Genomic DNA, 19,823 nt, shown 5'->3' with positions numbered 1-19,823 from the left:
TGCACCGGGCCAATTCTCAGCTAGACACGTTCAAACTTTATTTTATTCCGGAATAATTTCTGGATTATTGCGGATTATTGTTTATTCGTGCACAGTTGGCAATTAGTCATGTTTAAGGACGTTTGATCAATTTTCGGGCTCAATTTTCTCAAAAATGAAGCGTCGCACGAAACAGTTTCTTTTTTTTTTCTTTTTGTTCTTATTTTTTCACCAGCAGTCGCGTCATATCCGCTGGTGCGTGTTGTTTGGCCGCACCCTGTATATATTTCGACACCATAAGGCTGCGTATTTGTGGCTTCACGCGAGAACTGCGCCGACGTGGTATTTTTGCAAAAATGAGTCAAACCCGATAACGAGTTTGCAAACGATAATACACAACTTGTAAGACGACCACATTCTTCCCATAAAAAAAGGAAAAATTTGAAATTCCATGTAGAAGCAACATCCCGTATTATCTGTACACATGCTAATGTAACAATTTTTCGTAAGACAAACCTCGTGCAAGAAATAGCAAAGTCAACGTGAGAACTACAAACGGAATAAGCTTGTTGATTCTCTGTTTCTGCGTTGCAGAGGAAATTCGATACCGACGCTTCTTGCACCAAGGCACGGGCATCTTACGAATTCTGTTGCTTTAACGCTAACTTGAGCAGACCCGGTCAAACAAACAACCTGTTTCAAAATTGAATTTAAAATTCCATTTCTTTCGTTCGTTTAACTTTACCTTCGTCTAAATTCCTACATCGATTTTTGATTAATAAGTTTCTCAATTTTTGTTAACGCAAGAATTTACATAAAATTAGACGAACAAAAGAAACAACGACGAACGTGTAGAATTTGAAATTACATTTTGAAACCGGTCGTTTGACCGGGTCTGGTAAGGTCAGCGTGAACCGCGCCTACGTTTCTCTTTCTTCGATCGACGAGTCGATCATTCTCCAACACACTTTCGAAAGACTTGTTAATCGTCGATCGACGTTCATTATACCGTCGAGCAAGAAGGCACTCGACCATTAATTGATCGGACCTGATTGCACAGGAAGCGAGTCGCGCCACCGTATGGCCTGTCTATATCTAGGGCACGCTCATTACGCGTCATCCTCGTGAACGATGATTCGAAAGTGCGTGGAAACGCCTGTCTGCGAATGCTACGTTTTCTTCGTCTGTGTTCAAACACTGGTCGATCGAACGATGCGATAGCACATCCTTCGAGAAACATTCGCATCGAACGACCAACGTAATGCGAATACTTTTCGACCATCTCCATCCTGCGATCGATCGAATAAAGAGCGAACAGCGATGTGTAATTAAAGCGTCCAGAGCCACGAAATTCAGAGTGAAATATTTATAAAATATTCATGAAATATTGAGCGGCCGAGGAACCACCTTTCACCAACCTTTCGATCCATTTCGTGATTATTGGGTTGGCAACTAAGTGATTGCGGATTTTGCCATTACTACCTAATGGCAAAATCCGCAATCACTTAGTTGCCAACCCAATATTTGGCGTTTTCAATGGAACAATCGTTTGATACTCTCGGACTAATTTTTCGATGATATTAACAGCACAACTAGCGACTTTTAATACTTGAATGCCTTGTACATGGTTAATTAAAATTAAAGGAACACGATTATCAGAATTAATTCCATAATTGCAAATGATAAGCTTGGATTGTATTCAGTGTCTATAGAATCGCATCATCTCGCGGTACAATTTAAGGTTACCTTAATTAGAAGATTATCTTCCGTTTCCGTTTCTCGAAAATTTTCTTACGTTTCTTTCGCTTTGCCGCAATTCCGATTCCAGCGTTGAAAGTCTACAAGGCTGGAACCAATCTCTGAACACGTTGTTTAAGAAAGTAAAAAGAAAAGAATCTGATCTTTCGTATACGAGACTTTCGTGTTGATTAAAGAGCGGGAAAATGCCTAGAGAATTTAACGCGTATCAACCTTGTCTCAATGACCGTTTTCGTAAAAAAGAAAATGTTACATAACAGTAACGCTAAAAAGTTTCCCCGCCCGAAAAACTAAAAGCATCTGGATATTTTTTAATATTTTAAGTCTGGCCAAAACCTGACGCAAAATTATCCGCTGAAAAGTCAGGAAGAGTGAAAAAAAAAAAAGGAAAAAGAGAAGAGAAAAAAAAAGGAAGAAAATAAAACACGAGAAGTAGACAGAGAACAGGAGGGAAGCAAGGCTAATTAGCAAGAAGCCTCATTGTCGTAGATTGAAGATACACGAGATTTTTCAGCGTGACGTGCCGCGTTATTTCTGCTTCGATCGCCACCACGCACAGCGCTGCGTGCTAACGCGCAGAAATCAAAACGATCGTTCGTTCGATTCCCATCTTATCGCTCGATAATATCGTCACGCTGAAGCATAACGCGGAGACGAACGTCAATTCCTCGACAGAATCGATAGAGTGTCGATAAAAAAATCGTCAGCACGCGAGGATCTGACTACTTGAAGATTAGCTCGCCCGTTCGTCGTACGTTCTTCTTTACCAATTTTTGTCAAATAGCGTTCGTTACATTTGAAACGTGGAACACTCGTAACGTTTTGTAACGTGATACGCTTGAAAATGTATTATCTTGTTAAATTCCTTAAAACTCCGAACGAACTTTCCCAGCGACCAATATCGAACATATCGTCATAATATTTTCTTTATATCATCCACTGTTTTTTCCATATTTTATTTAACAGTATCTAACATTTTCATAAAATACTGCGCGAAGTGTGTGAGACGCGAATTCGCGTGTCCTCTGGCCGACTGGTTGAAAAACGAGACGAAAAACGCAAAGTGTTAAACGTCGCTGTGTGTGAATACTCGAGATATTTCTACCGAGGCAAAAAGTAGCAGAAATACCAACAAAGATGCGATAAAAAAAAAAAAAGAAAAAAAGAATAGAAAAAGAACTTTTACACGCGTCGAACCTTTCTAACAGTGAGTTTAACGAAGACTGCGCGTTATACGAATTTTTTGATCTCTGTTCGAATGCTCGTTCGAACTCCGCGTCGTACGACGTTCCGTGGCCAGGAACAAACGACTAATTAACATCGCAGCGTAATTGGCCGCTGCTAAACGGCCCCAAGTAACCTTAATTACGATTTCCAAATCCCTGTGCTCGTATTGTACACGTCATCGAAACGGAACACCTTAATACATGTAATTCGCTTGGAACTGGATAACAATTAATAATCGTGCTCGAGCATAGTAAACAAAGAGAGTTGCACGGGATATTGGTCGATGAAGTTTGCATTAACGCACCAAACTTTCGATTCGCACGAATCGACCAATGGGAAAAATCAAATTTCCGTTCGTATCTCGTTTTATCTGATAAATCGGCCAGTTGTTGATAATTACAATCGAGCTGTAACACGTTCGGCCATGATATTCGTCGATTAGATTTTGCTCAACTCGATGCTCAACTCGGAAATCATTATCACGGACAGACAGAGGAAAACTCGATAGGTGTGGAAACTGTGGTCGAAACGTCGAGTCGAAGTTGGAAACTGAAAAATCGCGAGCTGCGTGCTCGGACGATTGAACTTTGTGCGTGACGAAGAGAATATCTATGAAGAAGTTAGGTTAGGTCTTGGAATTTACCAAAGTATGGGAAACTAATCAGAGGGAGAAGTGAATTTCAGCGAGAAGAAAATTCTCAGGTAGCGTTTTCTTGGAATTCCAGCGTCCAGAGATACGAGAATTATTATAAAAGGGTCGTAGCAATAGCAGGACACGTTCCATCGTGTTCCATCGAGGTTTTTTTTTCTACCGATGCAGAGTTTAACCTCTAATAATTTCTAATTCAGCCAATAAAGGCTGATGCACCATGGCGGATCTAAACTGTTCGCAGCGAACGTTCCGACGCTCCGGTCTTCTCGTTTGATTTATTTCTCAATTAACGGCTCGTTGAAAATTCCCAGGTTAAAAGTAATAAATTTCTATGAAATTCGTATAACCAGTTGCGAAATAAAAAGTCAATATATTAATTATAATTCTGACCCGGCAACTTCGCTCTCTGCCTCGGACTAAATGAAATTAATATTAAATAAAATTCAAAGAAACGGAAAATATTAAACGAGCTAGAACATTGTATGCGCAAGAATTTTCCGAATAATTTGATCTATTCCCGTTCCAAATTCCTCCGTTTTATTAATCACATTTTCTCTTTGCTTCTCCTTTTGCGTTGCCCCCCCCCCCCTCCCCCTTCGTTTCTTCAACTTGGAATTAAACGAAAACTTGCATCAACAAAACTCGGCGAAAAGACAAATTACAGAATATTACAGACGAGAATTCTCTCTCTCTCTCTCTTGTTAATATTCTGTATAACAAAATTCCGCTAATATTAAGCAAAAGCTAATTATAAAATATTAAGTACAAGCGATGAAATTCGAAGAGAGAAGACAGATTGGTTAAAAGAAGATGCTACAAGTAACAGTTGCTTTATTTTTTTAACGACGTTCTATTCTATCCACCTGTATATTTTACCAAAAATTTTCTCTCTCGTCTTCCTCGTTGTAACTTTCGTCGCGACTAATCCATTTTTCCTCTCCTTTGTTTAAGTTTCCTTAAGAAGTAAAATAACGCTGGAAGAACGACTCTCTTAAAGATTCATTTGGAAAATTTCCTTTCGATTCTCGTCGTTGTGATTTCACAATTTTCGATAGAAGAAGAAAGATCCGTTCGCTGGTAATTCCCGGCACAACGTCCTCTTTCCTCTCTGCGCCATTTTCCACATCCTCGGAACGCAACCAGCGACCTCCTCTCCTCTCTTCTCTTACATTTCATTTCGTAACAAATGAGCTACAACGTAACAGGTATCTCGCACGAACCTCAATATTTTGTTACATAAAACGTCACTTATATCGAGCCCTGCAATAATAGCGCGAGTTTTCCTTCCACACGATGAACAGGGACACTCTCTCCCATCGATTATACGTCGAACAATTCCGCGAGAAATATCACCACGGCCACCATTGATAATCTCATCTCGTTGGAAATTTTTACCTCGCACCGATGTAATCTTTAACATTCTAATTATTCATTTTGATCTCTACGATCTTCGCCTTGATAATTTCCATCTCCGTAATTTTTATCTTTCCAATTAATTTCTATCTTTATGTTTATAATCGGGACGTTTCGCGTAACTGGGACAAGAAGCGCGTTAAAAATATTGCATCGTATCCCATAAGTAATATCGTCTCCTTTGACTTTAGCTTCGCGGAGAGAAAATTAATACTCGTGTCCATTTTTAATAGTCGCTTTCCGCCACCTATTTCGTCTATTTTTCGTCCACATTACCAAAAAAATGTTCCAGGTTTCGAATTATAAAATGTCGCTGCTGGGCGCTGATTTTACTCGTTCGCAGTCGTTGAATTTTTTCACCGCTTAAAAACCGTTTCTTCCACGGTTTCTCCCACGTTTATGACATATACTCACCATATACGTACTTCGAGCATGTTTTTTTTTTTTTTTTTTTTGTAACAGCATCCTTTAGCGGTACTGCTTTTTTTGAATTCCTCTGCCGTACAGTGTCGCAGACGGTTATATCGTCGACGCTCATTTCACAACTTTTGTTAACGTGAAAAAAGTGCCGATCCAATTGCCTCGGACGCACGCTACAGACTGCCGTGAGGATTCTCTTTACGAAACAAAGGGAGGAATTGCGTACTCTAAACACATCAGCGAAACATGATACGCGCGTTTGTCCAAAGTAAGATAAGAAACGGCGTTACGTAATTATGGGACGACCAAAATAGTTAAAACTGAGGAACAACGTCGTTAGAAGTGGCAAAACACGCAGAACGTGTACGGTGTTCGAAAATACGTCAAGTATTCGAAGCATTGTATTATAGTACTATAATATTCGATGGATGGGACAAATGATTTCGTTTTATTTCGATTTTTATCTATATCGATATTTTGTATTTATCAATAATATCTAGGCTGCGGATATTCCTGCGAATCTACATTTCTGTAAACAAAATTAAAAAATTGAGATTTATTGAAGAATTTGTCTGACCCGTTAGATATCAGAACGAGTACTATGCTTCGAGCATGTTATATATTTCTGCATCTCCGAATTTGCCGCAAGCGTAACGGCGTTAATCGAATACAGAGAATTTCAATTATTTTCGACGGTAAAGAAATATTTACAAGTAATCGAACTTAAGGAGAAAAATATGGACGAGATAATTAGATTAATTAATCGTGGCCTGGCAGGTGATTACTCTAAGCGAATAGCTTCTGCAATACAAAATCGATGAGGCCCACTACTAACCGCATTAAGCTTTGCATTATCAAAATTACCGTCCCTGTACTTCGCTTAATATTGTCACAGCATAGTCATCGAGCCATCACTGAACAACGTACCGGGTGTCTGAAACTTTTCTGATTAAAATAGAACACTTAGGAATAGATGTTCGTCAGAAATAGTTTGAAAGTAAATGTTCAAATAAAATTTTTTAAATAAAACTTCCTCGCTTAACAACCATCGTTCTCGCGTGATTTCGTTACCATTTCACGAAAATAACGCACTTGGCCATATTTCACCGATATCAACACTCGTGGCGCTCTTAAAAGTCGACATATTCTGTCTGGGAATTCGAAAATGATTTTATCAGACTTGGATCATTTCCCACTTATTTGTAGGAATCTTAAACGTGCAGAAATATGCGAAAATATACGAACTGAAGTATCTGCTTGCTATGATATTTAGATTCCATTTGTTTACTTTTAAATAAGTTCGTCTCTTTTTTTTTTTTTTAACAAGACGATTACGCAGAATTCCTTCTGTTTTTGATATTTCAATGGATCGAAGGAAAATACCAAGATCTTTGAACACTGACACAGTTTGGTCACAAATTTCGTCTGTTACAAGAGGCGAATAAAAATTTGGCAACGTTCGTACAAATCGCTGCAGAGTTTGGACAGTTTCACTCTACTGAAAGAGGGCAAACATTGACAATTCGAGATACGGATCAAGTATCGGTAATCTGAGATGCAGAAGCTTTTTATGGAAGATTTTTCTTCTTCTTCTCGATATTACAATGCGCAAGAAAAAATAGACAGCCATCGCACGGGCTAATGTAGTGGAAATATGAAGAATCTCATTACAATTACAAAATCTCAATGGATAATTACGTTTATTCGGAATATTTTCGCGGTGGGGAAAAGATTGCAAAGACTTCGAAGACGAAGAGCTGCGGAGTAAAAAAGATAATTAAACGATAACGTTTATCTTTGATGAGCGGTGCCATTATGAGCAACTACTCTTTGATTTTTAGCAGCTTGATAAAATGAACGATGGTTCGTAAAGCTGTAATCAGGGAATTTTCGCCTCCGCGAACGATAGATGAAAGATACTGTGCGAATACTTTGTTTTAGAAATTAAAGTTTCGGTACGTTCACCTTCGAATCAGATGTTCCTGTGAATGGATAAAATCGACTATATGAATGATCTGAATAAACGATGACCGGCAAAAGTTACTCTGTGCGTACTTATATCCTACTACGTATATCCAATGAATCTGAAAATTTGTGCAGATGTTCAACAAAAAATTCTCATAACGCTTTGACATTTAAAAAATGAACATTCGTTATTGAAATTGCCACGCTTGATATTAAATTGAAATTGATAACAATTGATGAAATTGTACGCTTGATAATAAATATATAGAACATGATGACAGAATTATACGTCAGATGTAAAAATTAATCGATTGTAACTACGTTTGAAATTAAAATACTGATCCTAGAACTTTCGTGTGCCAACCTTGACATTAAAAAACACCATACGATCCGAATATTCCTAGCAACGTTCGTCGACTGTGTTAATGAAATATAAAATATAAGAAATATAATGTAAATGCAATAATAAATATAAATTCATTTGAAAAATGAGCATCCGTTGAAATTTTCATACTGTATACTTGATGATAAACATATAGAATATGATAACAGAATTATAGGTTGGATGAAGAAACTAATTCGATGTTTGTACATCTAATTCGTTATGTTTTACATGAAAATATTTTTTCCGCCAACCTTAAAAGACATCAGAAAATTAAAAATTTAAAAAAACCATCGTTCTATCGCTGTATTAATACAATACCAAACATAAGATATATAACGATAACAGTAAAATGTAACAAACACGATAATGAATACGAATACCATAACCTAAAAATTGAAAATTACCTCCAGAACTTTTTCTAACCTCAAAAATCTCGATCGTTAACCTGACCTAACCTTACGAAGAAGAAAGCGAACTTATCTATCAATGGTCGGTTAATATACTACTACAACGACGACAACAACAACAACAATCGTAAGAATGTTAATAAAAAGCGTGAAAGAGCAGCGAAGATGATCCTCGAGGTTATCGTAATCGCGAGTCGAAAAGCTTCGAGTGGAAAAATATGGGAAGAAAGGAGGAGAAAACAGAGGCTCCGCAAAGACTGAACGATATCGTGACGGTTCTTGGAAGCACCAGCGATGCGTTACACGGTCAGCCAAGAAAATTGTAGGGCTTACATGCTTCGTGTCATTGCGTGACGCAAAATGACTCATAGGTTCGTGAACCTTATGGCAAGTTAATGGGTTCCCTTAAATTTCCCCCTTTCGATGTATCTCCTACCTGTTTCTTTACAATCGCTGTACAACCTTCCGGCGTTGTTTTATTTCAATTTCCATTCCTTGCTTCCATTCGATGTACCAACCGTACTTAGACCACGAATATTCGCGCGACTTTGTATTTTTCTGGCCATTAAATAAACGAAACGCAGGTAGCTAAGTATTATCAACGATTATCGTATCTCTATTGGTTATTTTATATTTTTCGACGCTTCTCGCGTATACATGCAGCCTGTGCACTGCCTACGTCTTTAAATTTTACCATAAGTTGCCTACAGAGCCTAGAGTCGATAAAGAGAAAAACCGCTCGTTATAGAATACGATATATATTTTTCGCCTTTCGTCACATTTGGCTTTTTTCCTGACCTTCGAATCTTCAAAAATGAATCTTTCAGCGAAGATGACATTTTCTGCGAATTCTGCGCGGATACTCTTGCCAGACTGTCCGAACGACGATGTTAGCGATTTTGAAGATGATAGCTCTTCGATGTAAGTGCTTAGCGTGTTTTAGTTCTAATCTTTGGACTAACAGAAAGATAGAAACCTTCGCGATCGATTAAGAGCGAAAATTTGTAAAACACGATGCTGCACGATGCTTCTTTGCTTCCACAAAGGAGCGAATGGATCTTTCAGAAAAATTTCAGAAAAATTAGAAGACGCCGGCGAAAGAGAGAAACAATTTACGAGGAGATAAGAAAGAATTAGCAATTAAGGTTCCATTAGAGCGAACAAAGGGGCAATAAAGACGTGATATTATGCAATAAATATAGTACACTATGCTACGGAATATATAAGCGTATAATCGTAACAACGAGACGAATATACAACAAACCGGAAGTCATCCGAAGCCGCAAGCCAAGGATTATACATAAAATGAAAATAAAATAAAAATGAAACGAAACATTTACTGAAAAAAGAGAAGAGGCGACCAAAGAATTGATATAATTTCACGTTGTCGTTGTTAACTGTAAGTTTGGTTTCCGCTTTGTTTCGCGTTCGTAAAACTATTGCAAAGACAAATACAATTCCTGGGCTATCAAAGCGAAATAAATAAATAAATAAAATAGCGTAGGATATAAAGTAAACGTAAACCGAAAAGATAAAATAATAGAAGCGGCGGGATGCAACGTCGAAGCAGCAACGCTGTTGTAAGCGGTCACGGTGATTCAATTTTGAAAACGATACCCCGCACACGACTTCGAATTCGATACCGCAGACTGCAGGTTTAAAATCTATACGATTTCTTGCTGATGATACGTCGCAGACTATCGATTTGTCTCGCCCGAGGAAATCCGATATCGCCGTGTGCTCGTCGATCGTCGCTCGATTTAATTGCTACGAGCTTTTTTCTCGTCGTGATCGAGACGAGAAAATGAGAATCGGTTTGGCGGTGGAAAAGTGATAATGGAATTTAATTGCTAGAGGTTTTCCCGTGACGATGGAGTCGAAGGTTCCTTCAATGGTGGAAAATGCGTGTCCGAACCCGGTGCTCGATCGTAATATTAGCGATGTTGGTAGACGCGCAACACTACAGAGAATCGACGTGGTCGTTGATTTTTACGCAAATTCGTCCTTGTACAAAGTCGATCAAGCAAATGGAATCTGAGTAAAAATTTAGTTCGAATATTACGATGACTGTTATACTTTGAATATTTAGCGTATTTTAGCGTACAGGTTTTATATTCCAAATCTAATCCCTTGCAAATCTTTTTATACTCCGCTGCCAAAGTTCTCAAACGACGAATCGTATCGGACAAGTTTCTTCGATAAATCAACGTACGTCCGTCGACCTTTCGAATGGCGAACAGGTTGGTCAGATATTTTAATTGACGACTGTGTTGCAACCGTTAGCCGTGAAATTGTCACAATTATTGCACGAAAAGGCGACAATTTCGAGCGAATGTTGGTTGTTAGCTGTGATCTGTTGGTCGAATTCCATCGATATTGTCGCGTTTAATACGCCATGTTAATTCGCTCGTTGCAGCTAGTAAGAAGGGTATTGGCGAACGAGCTCGTTCAATATGGAAATGGTTTGCGAACGAGTCTCCGGCCGAATGAATAATTCCGCTCGATCGGATTCTTTTTTAATACGACTTCGACTCGTGTAAATTTCTCTTTGCCAAGTTTTTCTTCCAGCGAAGAGGAGAAAAAGAAAACGATAGCAGCATATAACGCGTTAAATTCTGTTCGTCCGCTTTCACCTGACTTTTATTCCAGTTACCGAACGTTCGATCGTATCAATCCATTGTGAATTATATTCCTTGGTTTTCATGCGGAAGAACCGCTTTTTTAACGCGACATTTATTTTCTCATTTCCCTAATTTATTCGACTTTTTATAGCTAGTCGTTGAAGACGTTTACGCGCTAGACTTACTTGAATTTGTTAATAATAGAAAAATATTATTCGGTTGGAAATAATTTACGGACCGTGGCACAGTTAATTCGTACGTTGCAAAAGGAAATGAGGCTTCAAGGGTGTACCGTGTGTGTGTATATACACTCACTCTCCCTCTCTCTTCTCTGTGTCTGTCTGTCTCTCTCTCTCTGTCTCTCTTCTCTGTGTCTGTCTGTATTTCTCTCTCTGTCTCTCTTCTCTGTGTCTGTCTGTCTGTCTCTCTCTTCTCTGTGTCTGTCTGTCTGTCTGTCTCTCTCTTCTCTGTGTCTGTCTGTCTGTCTCTCTCTTCTCTGTGTCTGTCTGTCTGTCTCTCTCTTCTCTGTGTCTGTCTATCTGTCTCTCTCTTCTCTGTGTCTGTCTGTCTGTCTCTCTCTTCTCTATGTCTGTCTGTCTCTCTCTGTCTTTCTTCTCTGTGTCTGTGTCTGTCTGTCTGTCTCTCTCTGTCTCTCTTCTCTGTGTCTGTCTGTCTGTCTCTCTCTGTCTCTCTTCTCTGTGTCTGTGTCTGTCTGTCTCTCTCTGTCTCTCTTCTCTGTGTCTGTGTCTGTCTGTCTGTTTCTCTCTTCTCTGTCTGTCTGTCTGTCTCTCTCTCTCTCTCGCTTGAATAGAATTTTATAGCAAGTAAAATAAAAAAACAATCACAATGTCTACGTACATTAGTTATTTAAGTACAAAGATTTTTTTCCCGTAATCAACATCCTTCGAACACAGTACTCGCGTGTTCCCGTAACAGGAAACAGGCTGATAAGAAAGATTAGCTCGATTATAAAATTCCATAAAGTGCGTTAGAAATATGCGGCTTCGGTGCGCCGCGCGAAACAACAATTTTAGCGTATAATGTTTCATTATAAAATCTTCCCAGTGCGAATCGTACAAAAATTTTACGGTAAAAAATCTGCCGATCATCGCAGGCACCGGATTTCGACGTACAAAATTGTACAATTTCATAATTCGCAAGAAACTTGCACGCGTAGATACCAGCCTTGGAAATAAACAAATTTCTCATCGGTCGCGGGTTGCGGATCTCGGCCTACGAAATTGAATAATCTTAAAATGAATAAAATCTTGCAAACGTAGATCGTACCAAGTTTCAAGATAGAAAAATCGTGCGTGCGTTGCGGGTGGCAGATTTTTCCGCACAAAATTGGATACATAGCTTTGTAATGTACGTAGAATCTTGGAAATCTCTCAGATGGCAGATTTTCGTGTAAAAATACTGTACAATTGCGAATTTCAAGCTAGACGATTTTTATTGTTAGAAAAATCGCAGAATCTTCGAAATTTTTACCAAAATATTTACGCGTTCGAAACGATTTTCTCTGCCAAAGCAGGAAATTTTGTTTTTTGACGATGTAGAAAATTCTTTGATAACAGCAAATAGATTTGCCTTTAGAATTCCAGCTAACAGCATAATCGCGCTATGGTAATCGAGTACGTAGTCGAGGCTAGTCCGAAACTATCGATTACAGAGGCATAACGCGTGCATCTATATCAACCCTTTTAGTGGCGAGCGGCGATGTATCGCCCTTTCAAATATAGTACATAGCCAGAAGTGCCACCGAGGATATATCGCCGCTTCCGTAACCGTTTAAACGACCATTGCTAATTTACTATCCTCTTTCCAGCTGCCTTCTACTTTCCTGTCCTTCTTTTTACCTCGATAACGTGTTTTACAATCAGTTTGTTTCTTCGTCCTCAATCTCGCTACCTTAAGGTCTGATTTTTAATATCTCATGGAAGATTGGAATATTCGCTTCTCGGTCGTTTCATAGAAATGAGCATTTCAGATTTTTTTTTTGCTTTTTAGATGAAACAACTTTTTTTTTTCTTTCCCCACCCCCTTTTTTTTTTAATGAAATAACAATATAATTAAATTGTGGATTTTTATGAATTTGTGGGAAATTTGGAGTTTAATAGATAAAACATCTTTCCGTCTGAAGCTTGAAAATTATATTGACAAAAATACGACTTTGCACAAATATTCGCGATCTTAATAATAATTTTAAGCGTCATGTTGTGAATATTACGGTTAATTACAATTGATCACAGTCGTAGTACTATAAGATAGCGACATAAGCAAGATATTTATTTATTTATTTAAAGAAGTCATTATCCTAAAATGTTCAAAACTTTTGGGTTCAGTATTTGTTAAAAATAAACTGGTGAAAAATAGAAACTTCCATTTTAAAGTTCTTTCTAGATGTATTTTATGAATCCTCGTAAAAAACCAAATACGTTTGACTCCAGGTGTCTCGCAGTTAGGTTCTTTTATTTTTCAAGAAGAAAATTACAATATGTCAGAGTTTACCATCGAAAAATTCAATCTTTGGTACCAAAAGCCACATTGTAAAGCTGGTCATAAATTTTAGATTTCCTATCTGAAAGAGATCTATTTGACTCTTGGTTTCTGAAAAAAAGAAAAAGTTGGTCTCTAAATGGAAAATAGGTGCAAAAATAGCGAGTCTCGTTCGACAGAACGTAGATCATAGATCTTGGACAATAGAACGTACGAGCAACGGACAAATGTTAAGCGTAAAATTCTGCTTGTAGAATAGAAGTTTCTTAAAAAAGACCGTGCGAGCAGACTGAGAAACCGCATTCCACCGGATCAAGCGATAAGTATCGATAAGCATTTATTTATTCGTCAAAGTCTACTAAGCAAAGTTTACACTATAAATAAAGAACCAATAACTTATAAATAAGCGTGCAGTTATCAAGGGTAGATAAATTCGAGGGAAGTCTCTCGACGGAAAGGGTGAACATGTATGTTCTGCAAAAATAAACGGCAACTTAGAAACTTGGAATGAAAACTGAAGAAATCTTATGGCACTTTAACGTGCAACATTATCGAAGCACAAAGTATATGTAATCCAACGCGTAATACATATGGACATGCACATGGTTCACCTCCAAATGTCCTTTTTCTGTGATGCGTATGAAATGTCGTTTTGTCGGATACTTTCATCGAAAGATTATGCGTATCCATAACATTTCACGTCGCTAGCTACGTCCCAGCAACGTTTCTTACGATAAACAATTGCAATTGTCATATTCACTATACACAGTGTATATCCGATTAATCTATCCGATTGGAATTGTAAAATCGTGAAAGTACAGTCCATTTACCACGCTTTTCTCGGAAACGTTTCATAACCAAAATTGAGAAAAATTCTAATTAAACGAAACGAGATCGAAGAAGATTCACTTGTCGGGTGGAATTATATTTTTCGCTGTGGATCGCTGAGGCTGAATCGTAGCGGATAGGGCGATGGTATTGTATAAATTGACCGTACGTTTCTTTCAACCGATTACCTGTTTTCGACGAGTATACTCGTCGCGAACGAATGGCAATATTTCGACGAGTATACTCGTCGCGAAGGAACGGCAATATTTCGACGAGTATACTCGTCGCGAAGGAATAGCAATATTTCGACGAGTATACTCGTCGCGAAGGAATAGCAATATTTCGACGAGTATACTCGTCGCGAAGGAACGGCAATATTTCGACGAGTATACTCGTCGCGAAGGAACGGCAATATTTCGACGAGTATACTCGTCGCGAAGGAACGGCAATATTTCGACGAGTATACTCGTCGCGAAGGAACGGCAATATTTCGACGAGTATACTCGTCGCGAAGGAATAGCAATATTTCGACGAGTATACTCGTCAGGCGTAAAAACTAGTTACAATCTGACGTTTAAATTGCAATTTCAGCAAAAATTAAGATATATCCGTAAATTTGAAGATGTTTTAAGTATTTGCAGGCCAAGACGAAATAAAAATATATAAATAGTTATTACGAAGAAATAGTATACAGTGTGAACAACGCGACACATTTTAGCTACACACTTTTCAAAGAGATCGCAACAGCTAACTGGTTAAAATATCTTTCGATAATCTTTGTATAATAGTTTTCTGTATAATATGTACGTATAATATCTTTGTAGAATGTTATACGTTTTCAGATTGGTTTCAAACTTGACCGCTGTATAGCGGTAAAAAAATTAAAACTTTCCAAGTAGTTCGATATATATAATAGGTAGGAGACCGGTGTGTGGAGAGAAGGAACTATGAAATAGAAAACGATAGAATGTAGAGCAGAGGAGATCGAATCGACGCGAGCGACACAGTGACGCGATAAAATGTGGAAAAGTATCGTTGAGAATAACGCGGATATGACGCGATACACTTTCGTTACGTCATTTCTCGCGTAGCGAGCGTTACAAATGATTGCATTAGTTCATGAGTCACTCTCGCCTCGCCAAGCGAACGTAATAGTAATTTTGCACGGAACTCTGCTCCATAGACACTGGCGAAGTATGCTCCACCTTAAAATGTGATACGTATAATTAGAACGATACGATCTGCCATGTATATTTAGCGATATGCGTACAATTTTTATTTTAAAGACCGAGTAACATATTACTATATACTTTATTTATCTAGATTAAAGTAGATATTTCTCTCTATTTGTTATTAAATATCACGCGTCAAATAAACAGTGTTTTATCGTTTTTATAAAAGTCGATATTTTTACGATTGCGCGTCTATGGGAATTTGGGATAAAATTTGGGAAATATGTATGGGAGATGATATACAATTTTTTGTGAATTATAAAATTTGGAATATGAGAGTCCGGATATTGCAAAAGAGCATTGCCAAACGTTCCAATCCGAGGGGAAAGGATCCTTAAATTTTTAAATTTTAACAAGGGAAATCTCCAAGTTTCCAGATTTTGAAACAAAATTCCCTAGATCCGCAAACTTAGAGAAAAGAAATCCTTGTTTTTCGAATGAAAGAATTGCCCGATTTGTCAAACACGGTTGGAAATTTGAAAGCTTGTTGAATCATCTAAATCGGAAGAAATGAGAATACGAAGAATTCGAGCGATGAGATAAAAGAGGAAATTAGTCGTGAAACTATGAGATTGTGTATTGTACCATCTATTTATTTATGGAAGCTAAGGTCGATATTTATCTGAATCAGCGTGCACCCAAATAATAGGTAATGAAATCATCGCTAGCTCTATTCCTCGATGACGTACGACGCCATCGTGAAACTCGACGACAGCTAAACATTTTTATTGTCCTTGCGAAACTTACTCACCGATCTGCTGACTTGCTTGAAACGCACAATATAATGAAACGTATACTAAAGAAAAAAAAAACCTGACAAAACTCTGCTGCCCTCGTTTTCCATACAAATTTTTTACCCAAATATTTTGTTACTCTAACTTCGCATTTTTACTTTTACTCTTACAAAGTTTCCTAGTGAAATTTGCAAGAGTACTACCTACTTACAATAAGTCCCTAGGCACTTAGAAATTAATTCATTTACAAATGAAACTAAAACTAAATATAAACATTCAAAAATACATTACAATACTTTTACATTACAATTCCCTAGGCACTTGGAAATTAATTCATTTACAAATGAAACTAAAACTAAATATAAACGTTCAAAAATACATTACAATTCTTTTAAAACGATTAGACTAAAAATATCAAAGATATATCCTAAAAAGAATATGTCTAACCAAAAAAAGTCTTCTAATGAACATGTTACAAACAAAAATCCCGAGGGGAATATTCCCAACAAAAAAGTCTAACAATATTACGTACGTACAAAATGTCACGAACAAAAATTACCAAATATGTATTTCAGTCAGAAAACTTTTTCCCCATTCTCTTTACCAGTACCACCAACATAGCCAAACAAAATACTGAAAATGTTTGCCCGACTGACATTCGTCACGTTGAGCTCCATTGTTTATCGTTCGTCATTGCTGCACCGTTCGAACTTTTTTTCTCGATACACGCAACATTTCCCCTAGAACTTATCTCGAGAAACGAAACCATATCGTGTTCCTTTCCGATCCGATTTTTTCCCCTCGTATATATCCGGCACCTTCTCGTTATCTCGTATCTCGGATATTGCGTCACGCCTGAAAATATGCGCGAAATTTCCAGGACTTTGTAAGTTAGTTCGTTCGACGATTGGAATTCGTTTTTTATCGGCGAGCAGAGCGAGCAAAAGAGAGAAAAAGAGAGAAAGGGTAAAGGAGTAGGGGAAAAACGGTTGCCAATATCGTTCGGCAAATCATCTTTATTCATGTTATAATTTAAATTGAACGTGATGAAATATATGTATATATATATGTATGTATGATGTATACGTATATGTCTTTTTTTATTTATCTCTTCTATTGAAGATAATAAGAGAGTTCGTCGTATACGTATACGGTTTTTCACGAGTGATTGATTTATAGCATTAAAAAGAATTAGAGGAAATTCTATTTATATACCTTCTTTTTATTTCGTTATTAAAAATAAAATTGCATCGCCGAAATATATTCGATCTGTTTAATTTCGTTGGTAGCATTCAATTTTTATATTTTTTTCTGTGAAATTAAGTAACGAAAGAATAAATGGCTAAATACCGGTTTATCTCCGGAATTACATTTAACTTCGAAAGAGCGTAAAAAATTGTACATCCTGTCAGAAATATCAAAAAATTCCTATAAAATATTTTTCTGTTTTTATGAATTTCATGTAACGAGCTATCAAATGATTTACCGTTAAAGAGAAAAATAAATAATAAATATCGATATATCTCCGGAAATCTATTTAACTTAAAACAAAAAAGGATGAAAAATTATCCTATCACTTGTCAGTAATGTTTCAAACATTTCTATAGAATGTATCCTCTGGCCTATCATTTTATTAATCAGATTTTATGAATGTTAGGAAGAACGAAATAATTAAATGACAGGTTTACTGTTAATGTTATTCAAGAGCGAACGACTTCAATTTTCACGGTCCGTTCTTTCGTCTGCCAGTTAAACACGGAATTCTGCGGATAAATAAATTGACGTATCGAATTTCAAAAAGATGACTAAAAATAACTCGCGTTAAATTAGCCACGCGGTGGCTTTCAAACTCGTTATCTACTTCGCTCCTGATAACTTGCCACCTTCACCATTCTCGTTTCCAGCGAGTTGCTGCGAGTTTCATTATTTTACCGCGTTTATTCATTAATTCACTTGATAAATATTAAACCGTGGAATTTTTAATACCAGACTACCATTAATAAGAACAAAATAAAACTCGACGCGCGTTCAATTAAATTAAATAATACGAATACAAATAACTAGCAACGAGTTCATTTATTAGAATAATTATTTACCACAAATGTGATTTCAACCGTGGCAACGAAACGCTATTATAACCTGTTTTCACGAAAACGAACGCTCCCGACTGCCATAGAAACAGAATTTACGGGTCACATGACAGCGCGTTGCATTCTTCGTCGAAACGATTCGACAGCACTAATAATTAGCTTCCACCTCTGTCGTCTATCTGTGTCAACAATAAATCCAAATGGCAACTTATCTGCGCCAGATTTGATCGACAAAGAACGCCTCCGCAGAACATAACCACAAAATCACAAAAATTCCGTGCGTTGAATTAACCATGTAATGGCACCCTATGACTGTGGACTTTGGACTATCAAATTGTACACTAGAGTCTTTTAGGTTAGGTGAGACTTTCACACTTTTAAATCATATAAAATATTCTAGATAATTTTATTAACGTACATTATATACACTACTATATACATACGTACATTATTACTTATATGCACTGATGTAGATTCAGATACGTATGCATACAGTTTGAGGTTATGAAACTCGATGTTTATACTTTGCATAAAAAACACTATATTTAATGATACAACTTAAAATCGTACAGGACGATCAATTATTTATTTTTAGTGTTATTATTTCTAAATACTATTAACAAACATTTAAAAAATTGAATCACTAAACATGGAAATATTCTGTCCGCGAAAATGATTTTCTTACCTCTTTTGTCGTGCCAAATACATTTGCGCTTCTGAAAACTAGGGTGTACTAACTTAAACTTTCTACTGTTCAAAATCGAGCTCGTCTTTTCCTAACACACTTATTCAAGTTATATGTGTCAGTACGAAAATATTTTAGAGAGTAGAGGCGACCATATACATATATGTATTATATATTTATATAGACAATTTTTATGGGAACATAAAAGACCAAGTGTGCCATTGTAAGGTTAGAAAAGTCGATTATACGCCATAATTTTTTATCGCGACTAACACAACACGTTATTTTCACACGAAGAAAATTCATTAGAATTGATACACGATTACATACACCGCTCGAGTCAATAGTTCAATCACGTATAACGAATCGATTGACGGTGATACACTATCACACGTTTTAAAATATTATGGCTGTGAATCAAAGAAACTTGACAAGTTCTTTAAATATATGCGTAGAATACGCAGTAAAAAAATCTAGCTCTGATACAAAGAAATACAAGTGAATTTCTAAACATAGTAAACAAATAAACGCTTCTGTTTTTCATCACATATACTGTAAACTTCGAAAAACTATATACAAAAATCGAAGAATAATATTAGTAGGTAACACAGATATGAAGTTAATGGCATTAGAACTGTTAACCATTCTAAACAATGTAAAAAAAGAAAATAGAATTTCTCAAGTAAGCAAATTTAATAAACAAAATCTGAAATCTAAAATACGGAAGGTGTCGCTAATACCTATGAACATTTGGTGCGCTATTAAACTTATACAAAAAAAAAAAAATGATTTTTATAAGAATTTTTGATACACAAGTGCAAGACGAATAAAATTCGATCTAAATAACTGTACACACACACACTATACTAACATATACACGAGTGCGACTATATAAATATACTTATAAATACAAGAAATAAATATCCGA

General features: G+C 36.9%; 1 protein-coding gene across 4 annotated transcripts in view; it reads right to left on the bottom strand.

The window, feature by feature from the left end:
• Positions 1-19,823, bottom strand: part of Rap1 (RAS oncogene family member Rap1) — a 74,088-nt gene that overhangs the window by 52,664 nt on the left and 1,601 nt on the right. The gene's annotated exons all lie outside the window — the stretch shown is intronic.

The sequence above is a fragment of the Bombus fervidus genome, chromosome 13 (genome assembly GCF_041682495.2).
Source record: "Bombus fervidus isolate BK054 chromosome 13, iyBomFerv1, whole genome shotgun sequence".
NCBI lineage: Eukaryota > Metazoa > Arthropoda > Insecta > Hymenoptera > Apidae > Bombus > Bombus fervidus.
Note: the sequence above shows the minus strand (reverse complement) of the source record. Positions and strands in the feature narration are given on the sequence as shown.